The 7,500-nt window shown below is 51.5% G+C and overlaps 1 protein-coding gene across 1 annotated transcript in view; it reads right to left on the bottom strand.

The window, feature by feature from the left end:
- LOC121845791 (Golgi apparatus protein 1-like) overlaps positions 1–4,468 on the bottom strand; it is an 11,585-nt gene extending 7,117 nt beyond the window's left edge. The window contains exons 1-2 of the mRNA XM_042317756.1: positions 4,430–4,468; positions 1–85 (exon numbers count right to left, since the gene is read on the bottom strand). The exon at positions 1–85 is cut by the window's left edge and continues 144 nt beyond it. The gene's annotated coding sequence lies outside the window, so the exon portion shown is untranslated. The remainder of the gene's footprint in view (positions 86–4,429) is intronic.
- Positions 4,469–7,500: the final 3,032 nt, after the last annotated feature.

Here is a 7,500-nt window from a genome sequence, read left to right as displayed (position 1 = left end):
TCTTCAACAGGTTGGCCTTCAGACACTCCTCCACCTGACCTGTCTGCTCCTGGGCCACTGCCTCCTCCGCACACAGACCGGGGATCTAGAGGAGTGATAGGGGGAGGGACAGAGGGGGGAAGACAGAGGGGGGAAGACACAGAGGGAAGACAGAGAGAGAGAGGAAGAGGGGGAGACAGAGGGGAAGACAGAGGGAAGAGGAAGAGGGGAAGACACAGAGAAGACAGAGAGAAGAAGAGGGGGAGACAGAGGGGGAAGACAGGGGAAGAGGGGGGAGACAGAGGGGGAAGAGAGGGAGAGAGGAAGAGGGGGAAGACAGAGAGGGGGAAGACAGAGGGGAGAGGAAGAAGACAGAGAGGGGGAAGACACAGAGGGGGAGAAGAGAGAGAGAGGAGAGAGGGGGAAGACAGAGGAAGAGAGAGAGGAAGAGGGGGAGACAGAGGGGGAAGACAGAGAGGAAGAGGGGGAGACAGAGGGGGAAGACAGAGGGAGAGAGGAAGAGGGGGAAGACACAGAGGGGGAAGACAGAGAGAGAGGGAAGAGGGGGAAGACAGAGAGGGGGAAGACACAGAGGGGGAAGACAGAGAGAGAGGAAGAGGGGGAGAGGGGGAAGACAGAGGAGAGAGGAGGAAGAGACAGAGGGGAAGACAGAGAGAGAGGAAGAGGGGGAGACAGAGGGGAAGACAGAGAGAGAGAGGAAGAGGGGGAGACAGAGGGGGAAGACAGAGAGGAGGGGGGGGGGAATGTCAATTCTCTAGTTGCAGCTCTCAGAATGTATTTCTAAAGCCTTCTTCTATCAACATGGAACTGCTTTACAGCAGTCTGGCCTAGTTATTAGTAACCATCTCTCAGGGACAGCAGTCTGGCCTGGTTATTAGTAACCATCTCTCAGGGACAGCAGTCTGGCCTAGTTACTAGTAACCATCTCTCAGGGACAGCAGTCTGGCCTAGTTACTAGTAACCATCTCTCAGGGACAGCAGTCTGGCCTAGTTATTAGTAACCATCTCTCAGGGACAGCAGTCTGGCCTGGTTATTAGTAACCATCTCTCAGGGACAGCAGTCTGGCCTGGTTATTAGTAACCATCTCAGGGACAGCAGTCTGGCCTGGTTATTAGTAACCATCTCTCAGGGACAGCAGTCTGGCCTAGTTACTAGTAACCATCTCTCAGGGACAGCAGTCTGGCCTGGTTATTAGTAACCATCTCTCAGGGACAGCAGTCTGGCCTAGTTATTAGTAACCATCTCAGGGACAGCAGTCTGGCCTGGTTATTAGTAACCATCTCTCAGGGACAGCAGTCTGGCCTGGTTACTAGTAACCATCTCTCAGGGACAGCAGTCTGGCCTGGTTATTAGTAACCATCTCTCAGGGACAGCAGTCTGGCCTGGTTATTAGTAACCATCTCTCAGGGACAGCAGTCTGGCCTGGTTATTAGTAACCATCTCTCAGGGACAGCAGTCTGGCCTGGTTATTAGTAACCATCTCTCAGGGACAGCAGTCTGGCCTGGTTACTAGTAACCATCTCTCAGGGACAGCAGTCTGGCCTAGTTACTAGTAACCATCTCTCAGGGACAGCAGTCTGGCCTGGTTACTAGTAACCATCTCTCAGGGACAGCAGTCTGGCCTGGTTATTAGTAACCATCTCTCAGGGACAGCAGTCTGGCCTGGTTATTAGTAACCATCTCTCAGGGACAGCAGTCTGGCCTGGTTATTAGTAACCATCTCTCAGGGACAGCAGTCTGGCCTGGTTATTAGTAACCATCTCTCAGGGACAGCAGTCTGGCCTGGTTATTAGTAACCATCTCTCAGGGACAGCAGTCTGGCCTGGTTATTAGTAACCATCTCTCAGGGACAGCAGTCTGGCCTGGTTATTAGTAACCATCTCTCAGGGACAGCAGTCTGGCCTGGTTATTAGTAACCATCTCTCAGGGACAGCAGTCTGGCCTGGTTATTAGTAACCATCTCAGGGACAGCAGTCTGGCCTGGTTATTAGTAACCATCTCTCAGGGACAGCAGTCTGGCCTAGTTATTAGTAACCATCTCAGGGACAGCAGTCTGGCCTGGTTATTAGTAACCATCTCTCAGGGACAGCAGTCTGGCCTGGTTATTAGTAACCATCTCAGGGACAGCAGTCTGGCCTGGTTATTAGTAACCATCTCTCAGGGACAGCAGTCTGGCCTGGTTATTAGTAACCATCTCTCAGGGACAGCAGTCTGGCCTGGTTATTAGTAACCATCTCTCAGGGACAGCAGTCTGGCCTGGTTATTAGTAACCATCTCTCAGGGACAGCAGTCTGGCCTGGTTATTAGTAACCATCTCTCAGGGACAGCAGTCTGGCCTGGTTATTAGTAACCATCTCTCAGGGACAGCAGTCTGGCCTGGTTATTAGTAACCATCTCTCAGGGACAGCAGTCTGGCCTAGTTATTAGTAACCATCTCTCAGGGACAGCAGTCTGGCCTGGTTATTAGTAACCATCTCTCAGGGACAGCAGTCTGGCCTGGTTATTAGTAACCATCTCTCAGGGACAGCAGTCTGGCCTGGTTATGTAGTAACCATCTCAGGGACAGCAGTCTGGCCTAGTTTGGGGCCGGTCTCTTCAGGACAGTGTAAATAGGGTTATGTATTAGTAACCATCTCAGGGACAGCAGTCTGGCCTAGTTTGGGGCCGGTCTCTTCAGGGCTGTGTAAATGGTGTTAGTTATTAGTAACCATCTCTCAGGGACAGCAGTCTGGCCTGGTTTAGAGGACCGGTCTCTTCAGGACAGTGGGGTTATGTATTAGTAACCATCTCAGGGACAGCAGTCTGGCCTAGTTTAGAGGACCGGTCTCTTCAGGGCTGTGTAAATGGTGTTATTATTAGTAACCATCTCAGGGACAGCAGTCTGGCCTGGTTTAGAGGACCGGTCTCTTCAGGGCTGTGTAAATGGTGTTAGTTATTAGTAACCATCTCAGGGACAGCAGTCTGGCCTGGTTTAGAGGACCGGTCTCTTCAGGACAGTGGGGTTATGTATTAGTAACCATCTCAGGGACAGCAGTCTGGTCTGGTTTAGAGGACCGGTCTCCTCCTCAGCACAGTGGATCTGTAGCTGGGGTCCAGTCTATATTAACACTCCTCACCTCCTCAGCACAGTGGATCTGTAGCTGGGGGTCCAGTCTATATTAACACTCCTCACCTCCTCAGTGGATCTGTAGCTGGGGGTCCAGTCTATATTAACACTCCTCACCTCCTCAGCACAGTGGATCTGTAGCTGGGGGTCCAGTCTATATTAACACTCCTCACCTCCTCAGCACAGTGGATCTGTAGCTGGGGTCCAGTCTATATTAACACTCCTCTCCTCCTCAGCACAGTGGATCTGTAGCTGGGGTCCAGTCTATATTAACACTCCTCACCTCCTCAGCACAGTGGATCTGTAGCTGGGGGTCCAGTCTATATTAACACTCCTCACCTCCTCAGTGGTGGATCTGTAGCTGGGGTCCAGTCTATATTAACACTCCTCACCTCCTCAGTGGATCTGTAGCTGGGGTCCAGTCTATATTAACACTCCTCACCTCCTCAGCACAGTGAATCTGTAGCTGGGGGTCCAGTCTATATTAACACTCCTCACCTCCTCAGCACAGTGGATCTGTAGCTGGGGGTCCAGTCTATATTAACACTCCTCACCTCCTCAGCACAGTGAATCTGTAGCTGGGGGTCCAGTCTATATTAACACTCCTCACCTCCTCAGCACAGTGGATCTGTAGCTGGGGTCCAGTCTATATTAACACTCCTCACCTCACCACAGTGGATCTGTAGCTGGGGTCCAGTCTATATTAACACTCCTCACCTCCTCAGCACAGTGGATCTGTAGCTGGGGTCCAGTCTATATTAAAACTCCTCACCTCCTCAGCACAGTGGATCTGTAGCTGGGGTCCAGTCTATATTAACACTCCTCACCTCCTCAGCACAGTGGATCTGTAGCTGGGGTCCAGTCTATATTAACACTCCTCACCTCCTCAGCACAGTGGATCTGTAGCTGGGGTCCAGTCTATATTAACACTCCTCACCTCCTCAGCACAGTGGATCTGTAGCTGGGGGTCCAGTCTATATTAACACTCCTCACCTCCTCAGCACAGTGGATCTGTAGCTGGGGTCCAGTCTTTATTAACACTCCTCACCTCCTCAGCACAGTGGATCTGTAGCTGGGGGTCCAGTCTATATTAACACTCCTCACCTCCTCAGCACAGTGGATCTGTAGCTGGGGGTCCAGTCTATATTAACACTCCTCACCTCCTCAGCACAGTGGATCTGTAGCTGGGGGTCCAGTCTATATTAACACTCCTCACCTCCTCAGTGGATCTGTAGCTGGGGTCCAGTCTATATTAACACTCCTCACCTCCTCAGCACAGTGGATCTGTAGCTGGGGGTCCAGTCTATATTAACACTCCTCACCTCCTCAGCACAGTGGATCTGTAGCTGGGGGTCCAGTCTGTATTAACACTCCTCACCTCCTCAGCACAGTGGATCTGTAGCTGGGGGTCCAGTCTATATTAACACTCCTCACCTCCTCAGCACAGTGGATCTGTAGCTGGGGTCCAGTCTATATTAACACTCCTCACCTCCTCAGCACAGTGGATCTGTAGCTGGGGGTCCAGTCTATATTAACACTCCTCACCTCCTCGGCACAGTGGATCTGTAGCTGGGGGTCCAGTCTATATTAACACTCCTCACCTCCTCAGTGGATCTGTAGCTGGGGTCCAGTCTATATTAACACTCCTCACCTCCTCAGCACAGTGGATCTGTAGCTGGGGTCCAGTCTATATTAACACTCCTCACCTCCTCAGCACAGTGGATCTGTAGCTGGGGTCCAGTCTATATTAACACTCCTCACCTCCTCAGTGGATCTGTAGCTGGGGTCCAGTCTATATTAACACTCCTCACCTCCTCAGCACAGTGGATCTGTAGCTGGGGGTCCAGTCTATATTAACACTCCTCACCTCCTCAGCACAGTGGATCTGTAGCTGGGGGTCCAGTCTATATTAACACTCCTCACCTCCTCAGCACAGTGGATCTGTAGCTGGGGGTCCAGTCTATATTAACACTCCTCACCTCCTCAGTGGATCTGTAGCTGGGGTCCAGTCTATATTAACACTCCTCACCTCCTCAGCACAGTGGATCTGTAGCTGGGGTCCAGTCTATATTAACACTCCTCACCTCCTCAGCACAGTGGATCTGTAGCTGGGGTCCAGTCTATATTAACACTCCTCACCTCCTCAGCACAGTGGATCTGTAGCTGGGGTCCAGTCTATATTAACACTCCTCACCTCCTCAGTGGATCTGTAGCTGGGGTCCAGTCTATATTAACACTCCTCACCTCCTCAGCACAGTGGATCTGTAGCTGGGGTCCAGTCTATATTAACACTCCTCACCTCCTCAGCACAGTGGATCTGTAGCTGGGGTCCAGTCTATATTAACACTCCTCACCTCCTCAGCACAGTGGATCTGTAGCTGGGGGTCCAGTCTATATTAACACTCCTCACCTCCTCAGTGGATCTGTAGCTGGGGTCCAGTCTATATTAACACTCCTCACCTCCTCAGCACAGTGGATCTGTAGCTGGGGTCCAGTCTATATTAACACTCCTCACCTCCTCAGCACAGTGGATCTGTAGCTGGGGGTCCAGTCTATATTAACACTCCTCACCTCCTCAGTGGATCTGTAGCTGGGGTCCAGTCTATATTAACACTCCTCACCTCCTCAGCACAGTGGATCTGTAGCTGGGGGTCCAGTCTATATTAACACTCCTCACCTCCTCAGTGGATCTGTAGCTGGGGGTCCAGTCTATATTAACACTCCCACCTCCTCAGTACAGTGGATCTGTAGCTGGGGGTCCAGTCTATATTAACACTCCTCACCTCCTCAGTGGATCTGTAGCTGGGGTCCAGTCTATATTAACACTCCTCACCTCCTCAGCACAGTGGATCTGTAGCTGGGGTCCAGTCTATATTAACACTCCTCACCTCCTCAGTGGATCTGTAGCTGGGGTCCAGTCTATATTAACACTCCTCACCTCCTCAGCACAGTGGATCTGTAGCTGGGGTCCAGTCTATATTAACACTCCTCACCTCCTCAGCACAGTGGATCTGTAGCTGGGGTCCAGTCTATATTAACACTCCTCACCTCCTCAGCACAGTGGATCTGTAGCTGGGGGTCCAGTCTATATTAACACTCCTCACCTCCTCAGCACAGTGGATCTGTAGCTGGGGGTCCAGTCTATATTAACACTCCTCACCTCCTCAGCACAGTGGATCTGTAGCTGGGGGTCCAGTCTATATTAACACTCCTCACCTCCTCAGCACAGTGGATCTGTAGCTGGGGGTCCAGTCTATATTAACACTCCTCACCTCCTCAGCACAGTGGATCTGTAGCTGGGGGTCCAGTCTATATTAACACTCCTCACCTCCTCAGCACAGTGGATCTGTAGCTGGGGGTCCAGTCTATATTAACACTCCTCACCTCCTCAGCACAGTGGATCTGTATCTGGGGTCCAGTCTATATTAACACTCCTCACCTCCTCAGCACAGTGGATCTGTAGCTGGGGGTCCAGTCTATATTAACACTCCTCACCTCCTCAGCACAGTGGATCTGTAGCTGGGGTCCAGTCTATATTAACACTCCTCACCTCCTCAGCACAGTGGATCTGTAGCTGGGGGTCCAGTCTATATTAACACTCCTCACCTCCTCAGCACAGTGGATCTGTAGCTGGGGGTCCAGTCTATATTAACACTCCTCACCTCCTCAGTGGATCTGTAGCTGGGGGTCCAGTCTATATTAACACTCCTCACCTCCTCAGCACAGTGGATCTGTAGCTGGGGGTCCAGTCTATATTAACACTCCTCACCTCCTCAGTGGATCTGTAGCTGGGGGTCCAGTCTATATTAACACTCCCCACCTCCTCAGTGGACAGTGGATCTGTAGCTGGGGGGGTCCAGTCTATATTAACACTCCTCACCTCCTCAGTGGATCTGTAGCTGGGGTCCAGTCTATATTAACACTCCTCACCTCCTCAGCACAGTGGATCTGTAGCTGGGGGTCCAGTCTATATTAACACTCCTCACCTCCTCAGCACAGTGGATCTGTAGCTGGGGGTCCAGTCTATATTAACACTCCTCACCTCCTCAGTGGATCTGTAGCTGGGGGTCCAGTCTATATTAACACTCCTCACCTCCTCAGTGGATCTGTAGCTGGGGTCCAGTCTATATTAACACTCCTCACCTCCTCAGCACAGTGGATCTGTAGCTGGGGGTCCAGTCTATATTAACACTCCTCACCTCCTCAGCACAGTGGATCTGTAGCTGGGGGTCCAGTCTATATTAACACTCCTCACCTCCTCAGCACAGTGGATCTGTAGCTGGGGGTCCAGTCTATATTAACACTCCTCACCTCCTCAGTGGATCTGTAGCTGGGGGTCCAGTCTATATTAACACTCCTCACCTCCTCAGTCAGTGGATCTGTAGCTGGGGGT

The sequence above is a fragment of the Oncorhynchus tshawytscha genome, unplaced genomic scaffold (genome assembly GCF_018296145.1).
Source record: "Oncorhynchus tshawytscha isolate Ot180627B unplaced genomic scaffold, Otsh_v2.0 Un_scaffold_8679_pilon_pilon, whole genome shotgun sequence".
Lineage (NCBI taxonomy): Eukaryota > Metazoa > Chordata > Actinopteri > Salmoniformes > Salmonidae > Oncorhynchus > Oncorhynchus tshawytscha.
Note: the sequence above shows the minus strand (reverse complement) of the source record. Positions and strands in the feature narration are given on the sequence as shown.